This window comes from Trichechus manatus, unplaced genomic scaffold (genome assembly GCF_000243295.1).
Source record: "Trichechus manatus latirostris isolate Lorelei unplaced genomic scaffold, TriManLat1.0 scaffold00238, whole genome shotgun sequence".
Taxonomy (NCBI): Eukaryota; Metazoa; Chordata; class Mammalia; order Sirenia; family Trichechidae; genus Trichechus; species Trichechus manatus.
Window position 1 is genome coordinate 2,194,616 of NW_004444174.1, and position 12,087 is coordinate 2,206,702.

Here is a 12,087-nt window from a genome sequence, read left to right on the forward strand (position 1 = left end):
AGGTAAACTTAAGTACTAAAACAATATGGGCTGTGGTTCATCATCTCCACTCTGTGAATAAATTGAAAGGTAAGGAATGGCAAGTTCCCAGATGGCTTTAATTTGGTTTGGCTCTGAAACACAAATACTGTGCTCTTACAGTGAAAAATGACTTTTCAGCATTTCTGTTCCCATAGGAGGAAAAATGAAGTATTGTAAATCTTTGAAAATGAAGTTCATTTTCACCAAGCATTTAGCTTCAATTTCAAAAAGGCAAGAATAATTCTATTTGTGTTTGGATAAACATTTTTTATTTCCCATAAACGACAAGGAATTTAGGATTTTTTAAAAAGTTTCTCATATTCTCTTTAAAAATTTCCTTATAAAATACTTATTTTTAAGCAAGTTACTAAAATACAGTAGCCATAGCTTAAAACTTACAGCTCTCTTTCTCGCTCTTACTCTCTCTCTTAAGCTGACAAGTTTAACTCCATAAATTATCCAAGTTTTCTAAAGTATAGACTGGAAGATATTTCCTAAAATAAGTGTAAGTGTGTGTAGCTTATTACTGAAGTTTATCAATAAGTGCCCTGTCTTTAATGTACCAAAATGACTTAATTCTTCATAAGGAAGTACCAAGTACACAAAATAATTTCACAGTTATATGTATGAGCTAAAATGAACAAAATTATTATTGTTTTTTAATTTAGAAATCTATTTTTCAATAAAGTTTAAATAGTAACTTTTTCCACTGCTGTGTGCATGTTGACTTGATTTTTGCATATATTTTAAAGCATTGGATAGTTTTAATTACTTTATACTTTATTTTTGCTGGCTTGACTAAGCCATTCTAGTATCAAAGAATAAAATTACCTTCTTTCATTTATGAAATGCATATAAATATGTTTTTAATTGAAAGGACATATTTGAATGATTGATTATATCATACATCTGTCAAAAACCTGTAGTCTTTAATCTCATGATAACTGTACTAATATGTTCCACTGGGCTGCCATAGAAAAATGCAGCATATGATCAACAAATAAGCCAGGAAATGGGCATTCAATGTCAAAAGAATCTTTGGCTAGTTAAAGCCAAGAGTCTTACTTGTGCTATCAGTGATGAGGACTGATATTTTTGAGATCACATTCATCCATCCCTCTTCTAGCATCTGTAAGTTCCCATTCATTCAGATGATTAACAAGTATCAAAGAGTTTCCTAATGGAGGAAGCCAAAGTAGGTATCTGCTTTCTGTCCAAGACAATGAGGTTGATGCCAAAAAAAAGTACACAGAATTCTGGAGGCAAGGGTTTGGCTATTCATACGTCAACGTTTGTTCACTTTTCGTGTTTTAGTATGCTACAATAGGCATTAATCATTTTCTAACTTTTGTAACACTGTCAAATCAGGTCAGAGAAAAGGTAGAACAAAAACTTTTATACCACACTGTGCTTGATTTTTCTTCTCAGCAGACCAGGGAACCCATTGCCATCTAGTCAATTCTGACTCATAACGACCCTACAGGGCAGAATAGAACTGCTCCATAAGGTTTCCAAGGCTGTTATCTTTAAAGAAGCAGATCACAAGATCTTTTCTTCCATAGAGCACAGAGAGGTTGGTGGATTCGATCCACTGACCTTTCAGTGAGCAACTGAGGGCTTAACCACTGCACCACCAGGACTCCTTTTACATCAGATAAGTAAGCACAATTATACAAGAACCAGAGAATTTAAATAAGTTACAGAATCAAAAATACCTAGAAGGACAAGCAGCCAGGATTATAAATTTGGAAGCTATCTTGCCCCTTTGTTTGTCTCCCACCCACAGGAATCATTCACTAATAACTTATGCAGGAATATACATCTCTCTTACTTATAAATATTTTTAAATAAAATCATAATGTAAATAGGACAAAAAATTCACTAGAAAAACCAAGTTGTCACAAAGTATTTAAATTAAATTAAACCCAATGTTATAACATCAACAACAAAAAATACCTTAATATAGCAATTGCTAATTTATTGAAGGCCACAGACCAGAAATACAAGAATTCTGACAAGAGATGGCCGGACTATAGTAGATGACAAACATGCAATAGGAGAAGAAGAAATAAGAACCTATAGATCTCAGGAAGGAAATAGAAATAAAATAGCCAAACAATTTTAGAAATAAAGACTAAAATTACAGAAAGAAAAGGGAGACTAGCTAGCAAAGAAACCACGTGAAGAAATAGCAGGTAAAAAATCAGAAAAAATAAATAAATAAAACATAACTAAAGAAAAGGGAAACATGATAGGCAAATTGATAAATATAAAAGACAAGAAAAGATTTATTGTACAGATAATTGAAATTGCTGAAAAAATAAAACAATGGAAAATAAAACAAAAATTTAAACCTGTAATTGAAGAAAATGTTTTAAAATATAAGAATTATATTACCTCCACATACTGAAAGATTACATTGTGCCAAGAAATATTTACTCAGAACAATCTTTTTGTGAAATTATTGGACTTCTAACTTAAATAAGCAAGGCAAAAAAATACTATGTCACATATACAAGAAAGAAAATAAAGCTAGTATTGGATTTCCATGCAACAACATTCTATATGAACGTGTTTCATACTCGGCCAGGCTTTCCTTCAGATATAAAGGAACCTATAACTTACTCATGGAATAATATTCACATAAGTCCTTCTTGAGAAGCTTACTAGAGGGCTAATTTCATTCAAACATCAGTAAAATGACAGTAAAGTGAGCATTAACTATATTTAACTGCAGATCTAAGAAAAAAAAGAAGGAGGTTAAAGTGATAGAATGGAATTGACAATATGGAAACTGTACTACAAACAAAATTTGGAGATGGGGGACAATTGTCTTATCTGTAATCACTGGGAAGATAAGTATAGCATATAAAACTGACAATTCCAATAGCCATTTTTAATATTTAGCTTTTTAAAATTAAATTTTAATATTTATGTTTGTATAATTTTATATATTATAGACATAAAGGTAATATATCACTAAAACTGGGTGGTAGATAGTGAAGGAAGGGGGAAATAAAAAATACAAATTAATTTTTTTGTTGTTCCTAGTGGAAAACTAATAGAACTGTCTAAAGAGAGCAAACACTAAGGGTTAAAACAATCTATATATGCAACGTAAGGGAAGCAAACCATAAATACATCCACTCATTGGAATAGTATGCACCTGTCAAAAAAGATTGAGGAATTTTTTCATATACTAATATGGAAAGAAGTCCATTGTTGTACTTCAGGATAAATCTTGAAATTGTTCTCTTTGAAGCTTCAATTTTTCATTCCCAGCTCAGAAGAGCAGATGATTGTTTGATTCAAAATGGCCAGTACCAGTCCATTTCAGTACACTAATGCCTAGGATATCAATATTTATGTTTTCCATTTCATTTTTGATGATTTCTAATTTTCCTAGATTCATACTTCATACATTCCATGTTTTGATTATTAATGGACGTTTGCAGCTGTTACTTCTCATTTTGAATTGTGCCACATCAGCAAATGAAGGTCCTGAAAACTTTTTCCATGTCATTAAGGTCTACTCTGCTTTGAGGAGGCAACTCTTCCCCAGTCATCTTTTGAGTGCCTTCCAACCTGAGTGGCTCAGTTTCCAGCAGTGTATCAGACAATGCTCCACTGCTATTCGCTAGGTTTTTACTGGCTACTTTTTTTCAGAAGTAGACTGCCAAGTCCTTCTTCTGAGTCTGTCTTAGTCTGGAAGCTCAGCTGAAACCTGTCTGCCATGGGTGATCCTGCAGGTATATGGATACTGGTGGCATAGCTTCCAGTATCACAGCAACACACAAGCCCCCGCAGTACGATAAACTAACAGACACATGGGGGAATACTTGGTAGCTTTTGCCAAATTTACCCAAATTTAATTCCTTCCTTTTTTTCTTTTTCTTTAATTCTTTCTCTCTAAAAGTGCCTATTAATATGTTAAGGAGCAAAGTCTGAGAAGTTCTCTTCTACATCTTAAAATGTCATCTAACAAATGTTAAATGAGACAGCAGCCATTGGGTTATAAATTTTATGGTTATTTACTTAATTTGGAGGGTAAATATTGTGGTATTCCTTCCACATGTCATCAGTAGAACTTTATAATCTGCCCAACAAAAACAATGGGTCATTTTAAAGTCCTTGATCTAGGAATAAGCTTGCTTTCTACATTGTGTTTGAATTTTTCCCTGTAGCAACACTGTTTTTACTTCCTATAAATAAGGCTCCATGCTAACTCTGCTACAGAAGGTCTGTCCCCTGAAAGAATATGTATTCTTCCAAGGAGGTGTTACAGGAATATAGAGAAAAAGGGGCCACTTTTGGCTAATGTGATCAGGGAAAGTATGTTAGAGAGAATGTGAGCCTACCCTGGAACTATTATAATAAATATAGATTTTGAAACTATTCCAAGCAAAGCTATTGGAATTCTGGGAAGGACAGTCCTTCTCTTAGATCAGCTTTTCTCTGTGTTGGTTTTATTCTCAGAATGGTTGACATGGTGATTCACAGAAACTTTACTTTACATTACCCCAGCTAACAATCCCACGGTTTCCTTCCATAGTTTAAAAAAAAAAAAACCTATGGAAGTGAATCTCAGTGTCCTGGTTTAATAAATGCACACATCCTTGAACCAATCGCTGCAAGCTCCTTAATCTGCCATCTTCCCAAACAGATCTCAATTCATATGATGTGAATGTACTTCAGTAAGAGATTGTGATTTACAGTTCATTTTCTCCACGGGAGTTAGGGCCCTAACATGAACCCCTTCCAAGTTGCTAGAGCCTAACCCCTGCCTAGCCTTATCTCTGTCTTCTCATTTGAGATGTTTTTTGGGATTTCAGAGATAGATTCTGCCCCTTCATCCAAGTTCCACCAGGCATGGTAGTCTATACTAAACAGTACTTCCACTGACTAATTTACTACTAATTTTTCACGATGTACAAGACCAGAATCCTTAGATTAGTCTCATTATCCCAGTCAAATTTTACTTTCCATGACCACTTCAATATGAACTGGAATGTATGGCCTATTAGTCTCTAAACTCCACAGTGCTTAGTCCTGGATCATTCCTCTCTCGTCCACTGAGGTGACAGATCATCTTTTGGTAGAGAAAACTTGAGTCATGACATCCAGGGAGTTTTTTTTAATTAGTTATTTGAGTACCTCTTAGCCAAAAAATTTTCTTGGGTGTTTATATTATTTTATTAAATCTCTGCTTTAATGATAATGATGATGATGTAATGATGAGGAGGAGAAGAATAAGAATATGTAGTGCAGTGTGACACAGTAAAAAGAGTCATGGGCTTAATCCATCCCCTGCACTTTCTAACTGGGTAAAATTGGGTGTAGAGTTCTTTAAATTCTCTGAACCTCTGATTTCTCATCTGTAAAATGTGCATAAAATAGTCCTTATTGTATAAAGTTGCTTTGAAGATTAAAGCTGTATAAATGGTAGAATTTATATACCTAAATAGAAGGTTTGTTTATTTTTTGAATATAAAAAAAGCATCGTGTAAAGGCCATATATAATACAAAGGTATATATATATATATATATATATACAAAGGTATACATAATACAAAGGTATACCAGAGGCAGTTTATCAACTAAGAAGCATATGATTTAATAAGGAACCAAAACATAAACATGAAGAAAGTTGAATATAGTATGGAAACTGAATGATACAAATGTAAATGACTTTAAAAGGCATAATAATTATTTTTCACTAGAGTAATACACAGAGTATAACAATAATCTCAAATTAGTATATATAATTAAGGGAGTTATGCACAAATCCTTACTGATTTAGAAGTATATGTTTTTGGCATCTAGATCTATGAAAAACTGACTTTTCAATCTTAGGCAATAATTCACCTTTAAAGAAAAAATATATAGTTCTGCTCTCAGGAGTATCTAATTAATTGTCAAGTCCAATTAAATCTATCGTTTTACTCAGTGTTCGGGATTATTGCTCTGAATATAATTTTTTTTTTACAGCTGTGTCAAAAATTAAGTGAAATAAATCATTATCAAATAAACTGACCAATGTTCCCACGATGATGCTGACTGAATTAATGAATGCTTTGGCACAGCCAAAATACACCCAAAGAACAAATTCAGAAGAAATTATTTTTTTTAAATCCTCGTTTTTTTCAGAATAGCTAGTCATAGCTGCAAAGGTTCCACCACTTTTGTTTTCTCAAAAGATTAACAGTCAATTAGATGCTGACTCATTAGAATAAAACATGGATTGGAGGGTTTCACATATACCTTATCTCGTGGGAGAGCCTGCTGTGTTGTCTAATGCCTAACTCAACAATCACTAAAGTTCTTCTTAGATTCCTTAGCATGGGTAGTTAGAAAGGTCCTATCATGGACCCTTAATTCTCTAAGAAAACATTGAAAAGCAACTTCTAACTGGCCTCATGCAATGGTAAAAGATTAACCAGAGCAAGTCTATTTAGACAGAAAAGTGTTAGATTAGACCTAGAAACTTCCAGCAATAATCTGTGTAAGATTCCTCTAACGGAATATGGAATTCAAATTTAACAGACTTTATTTTAGAAATTACAGCTTACCCCTTTTCATGAAGGTTTTTACTATTAATATTTTAAATACACAAAAAGAAATAGCATCATTTAGCATTTTTTGTTCATTTGTTTTTTGGTCTATTCAGGACTCATTTGATAAATAAAACTTGATAACCATGAACTTTTAAGTCTTGCATTACATCAAAGTTCTAAAAAACAAAACTAGCATTAATTCTTTTAAGAAAGATTTGAGTTTTAGCTCTATTCCAAACACTGGAAATAAAAGATGTATAAGACATTATCCTTCCCTTTAAAATTATCAGTCAAGTACAGAAATAATATAATCAAATTATAGGGGTTGGTAAAAACAACAACAACAACAAAAGTCTGTAGGATCACTCAAGTGGCAGGGCAAAGCATAAATTAGAAAAGGAAGTTATCAAAGCCAAAGAACTTTGAGGAGGCTATACCTCAATAGTCCAGAATAGACCATAATCATGAATCCCTGGAAGAAGGCAATAGCAATGAGTCAGGAGACTGCATATGAAACCATTTCAACATAGTGATGATGATAATGATAACAGTAATTGTTATTGTTGTTACCTGCTATCAAGTCAATTCTGACTCATGGACACCCCATGTGTGCAGAGTAGAACTGCCCCCATAGGGTTTCCAAGCCTATAATCTTTATGGAAGCAGGCCGTCACATCTTTCTCCAGCAAAGTGGCTGGTAGGTTCAAACCACAGACACTTTTCAGTTAGCAGCCAAGCACTTTAACTAGTTTACCACAAGGGCTCCTATATATCAAGTATACTAAACCAAAAACCAAACTCGTTACCATGGAGTCGATTCCGACTCATAGCAACCCTGTGGGACGCAGTAGAATTGCCCCACAGGGTTTCCAAGGAGCAGCTGGTGGGTTGAAACTGCCAACTATTTTTATGGTTGGCAGCCATAGCTCACTGTAGCCTTCAACCACTGTACCACAAGGGCTCCTAGAGATTAAGAGGTGAAAAAAAAATAGATACAGCAATTTAAATTACTTTTTCAATCCTCTATCACAAAAGCACAGTGCTGTGTTTTTATGTTCATTTTTGCTACTGCTATCAGTACTTTGTACCTGCCCTGAATCAAAAATGCAATATAGTCAAGCATCCATGTTGAACCATAAAAGCAACTAAACAATTAGAAGAGGTGACACTGTAAAAAACAAAACAAAACAAAAAATAATGTGGAACTCATGAAACAAGCTACAAGAATAAGGATAAGCAAACCAGTTTGTTAACAAATTAAAAACAATGAATTCTTTAAAACCCTACCATTTGTCTTTCTCTAACCACTCAGCGGTAAGAAGTAGTAGAATATAAGAAATGGGTGGAAACTGAAGACAAAGGAAACCAAGGCCCCTGGTGTTAAAAAAATCTACCGAAAGATACACAACTAGAAATGGTTGAATATAAGTCAACACACACATGGCCTGACTCCAAGCTTGGTGTTCATTTTGATAGAGAATACTGTGTCCTCTCAAATTTTATAATCTAAGTAATTTTAACTTGCACTTGAAAACTCTATATAACCTAATGAGTCAAATACATTAAGTATTAACATATAGATTGATAAATGAATTTACATATGTGATTGTGTGTGTGACAATATTACTGACTATGTTATAAATCTATCACAATTATTCTTGCCATCTATTAGATAAAGTGATGTTAATTAATGGAAGTGCTAACTTTCAAATGGGATGTCTATTTTCAAAAAGTGTGCAGAGATGAATCAGCATTACCAGTTACCATCAGTTTCTTGACATTTTGCAATAGTGATTACCCTCTATAGACAACTGAGGGAAACTGCTAAAAACGATGTTCAAAAGGACAGAGATGCCTTCTCCTTGCCCATGTAAATGTGTCTATATAGGCCATATAGGAGCCCTGGTGGTGCAATGATTAAAGTGCTTAGCTGTTAACTGAAAGTTCTGCAGTTCTAACCCACCAGCTGCTCCACCAGAGAAAGATGTGGCTGTCTGCTTCCATAAAGGTTTACAGCTTTGGAAACTCTATGGGGCAGTTCTACTCTGTATTACAAGGTCGTTATGAGTCGGAATTGATTCTACGGCGGTGGGTTTGGGTTTTTTGTTTGTTTTATAATCCATATAATCCGACACAACATACAGTCCAAAAGTTCTTGTAAACTCTCTTTAAAAATGTGGGTTGAGACTTTGGGCAACACGGCACTATAGTCAAAAGCACCATGCCGTCCCTCCTCAGCAAGGATCAGAAGAACTAAGTCAAACAGAGTCACACGTCAATCCTGAAACCCTAACCATCAAATGAAGAGATAAAGAACTCGGCCAAGCACCAAGTGGAATAAGAAACTGACCGAAAACAGAGAGCGAGGAGAGATACATGCAGAGGTCTCCTATCAGCTACTGCAGCACGGATCTGCCATCTTGGACTCCTATCAGAGATCAGCGAATAGGGGGTACAAGAAAGCAGCTTCACAGAGCTTCCAGCAGGAGACAGAACAACTGGTAACCAGTGATATATGCTTTCCCACCCCCACACTTCTTCAGCCCCACTGAGCCTCCTCCGCTTCCTGCAGCCACAGTCTCTTGGCCGGGAAACACCAGCTTCACCCCGGTGTCTCTTGGATTCCACCCACCCGCACTGGCTGGCTCCCTGAGTGCCATTTGTTGACTGCTGGTGTTGCTTTCTTCCGCTTCTTCGTATTTCTTCCTTAACTCTCACCACCACCCCCTCCTTTCTCTCAAATACTTGGCTCCGTGTGCCATTGTTGCTTCTTCCTGAAAGGCTGCAAAACACCGCTCGACTGTGAAACTGCTTCCTGGCCCATGCTGCCATGCTGGTGGCCCCCCCCCCCCGGGGCTTTTTTGTTTGTTAGTTTGCTCTGATTTGTTCTGTTTTGATTTGTTTGTTTGTTTTCTTTTTCTTTTCTTGGCTTGGGAGCCCTTTCTAGCCAGGCAGCACCACGTGGCTTGGAAGCTATTCCCTTACTCTGTGCAGAAGCACAGGGACATCCCTGGGGGCACTTCGTTTTTTCCTGTATATTTTTCTTTTTTTGGTTTTGTTTTGTTTTTTGCTTGTTTTATTTTCTTCTCTCTCTTATTCCCTTTTTGTCTTTCTTCGTGTCCAGTCTCTAGATTTATTCATTTTTTTCTTTTACCCTTTTTCTTTTTTTTCATTTTTCTTTTTCCCCATTTCACAGTCTCTCATCTCTCCATTCCAATAGCAAGCTCCTTTAGCACTCTTTTGTGTGTGTATGTTTTTAGCTGCTGTTCCTCTCTCCTCTCTCTCATCATTCCCATAGCCATCTTAGCTCCATACATCACAATCTATGCCCTCCTTCCTGCCTACCTGCACCATGCGCTGAACATCACACTCACAAGCAGCACAGGCACAGCCTACTGGAACTTTCCCTGCACTGATTCCTGGTCTTCACTGTCAACTCAGGTATGTGCCACAAACAACCCACCCCAGCAACTCCTCTTCAGGTGGACCTGACCTGCTGTACCATACCGGAGTGATGGACTCTTCCTATTGGAGAAGGAGGTGAAAAGTATCGTGCCCACAGATGAGCAAACAACATAGAACACACAGCCCGCCTGCTCAGACATAACCAAATAAAACAAAAAAGCAGGAAGAAATAAACAAATCTATAATCAATAAACGAGGAAAATAACCACTGAATGCCCCGAAGACAGCAGACAATATCAAAACATTTACAAAAACAGGACAGGATGGTTCTAGCAGGGGCCCAAAATAAAACACCAGATGACCTTCCAGTAAAAGAAAAGGCACTAGACCCAACTGATAGGGAATTCAAATCTCTAATATTCAGAATTATCCTACAGTTGGAGCAAAAAGCAGAAAAAAATGAGGAAAAAATAGGCAAATTCATGGAAAATGCAGACAAATTCGTGGAAAATACAGACAAAAAAAGGAAGAATTCAAGAAAAGAATACAGGAACAAAATACTAAAATAAATTCACAACTAGAAATCATACAAAAACAACAATTATAACTCCAAAAGATAAACAACAAGATTTCAGAAAGGGACAGTGTCATAGAAGGGCTGAGGAGCAGGTTTAAAATGATGGAAGATAGGATCAGTGAAATTGAAGACAAACACTTGAATACAACTCTGAGGAAAAATCAGAAAAAAGAACAAAGAAAAATGAAGAAACCTGAGAATTACGTGGGATACAATCAAAGGCAAAAATCTATAAGTGATCGAAGTTCCAGAACAGTGGGAGAAAACACAGAGAGGATCATTGAAGAATTGTTGACAGAAAACTTCCCCAATATCATGAAAGATGAAAAGCTGACCATCCAAGAGGCTCAACAAACCCCACAGAGGACAGACCCCAAAGAAAATCACTAAGACATATCATAATCACAGTCACTAAAACCAAAGACAAAGAATCCTGAGAGCAGCTCGAGAAAAAAAAAAGTCACGTATAGAAGAGAAACAGTAAGACTAAGCTCAGATTATTTGGCAGAAACCATGCAGGCAAGAAGGCAATGGGATGACATACATAAAATCCTTAAAGAAAAAAATTCCCAGCCAGGAATAATATATCCTGCAAAACTCTCATTCAAATACCATGGTGAAATTATGACATTTCTGGATAAACAGAAACTAAGGGACTACGTAAAAACCAAACCAAACTTACAAGTCTTTTTAAAGGGAGTCCTTTGATCTAAGAACAAACAACATCAGACCACAGGCTGAATATAGGACACAGGATTGTACCAGACAGATACCAACCTAGGAAATGAACTCTTAAGACTATGCAAAACCAAAAGAATTACAAGAGAGGATAATCTGTAAATGACAACAGCATCAGAACAATAAAAGAAGGAATAAATCATGTAGGTATAGAACCTTCTAATGGAGAGTAGGGCAAGCCTATAACAAGTAATAATAGACTGATTCAAATCTAGGAAAATAAGGGTAAATTTCAAGATAACCACAAAGAAAGTTAACAAACCTACTCATCAGAATAAAGAAGAAAAACATAAAGTCTCAGTAAAAACAAAACCTACAAAAACAAAAGAAATGAAAAAAAAAATCCATGAACAAAAGGAACTCAGCACAGGAGAGTAAGAGGAACAAGGAAAACATCAGCACCACAAAAAAAAAAAGCACTATAAAATGCAATCCCACTCCTAGGAATATATCCTAGAGAACTAAGAGCCGTAACACAAATAGACATATGCACACCCATATTCATTGCAGCACTGTTCACAATAGCAAAAAGATGGAAACAACATAGATGCCCATGAACAGATGAATGGATAAACAAAGTATGGAACATACACACAATGGAGTATTATGAAAAGATAAAGAACAATGATGAATCTGTGAAGCATCTTATAACATGGATGAAACTGGAAGACATTATGCTGAGTGAAATAAGTCAATCACAAAAGAACAAATATTGTATGAGACCTCTACTGTAAAAACTCATGTAAAAGTTTACACACAAAAAGAAACAATCTTTGTTGGTTACCAAGGATG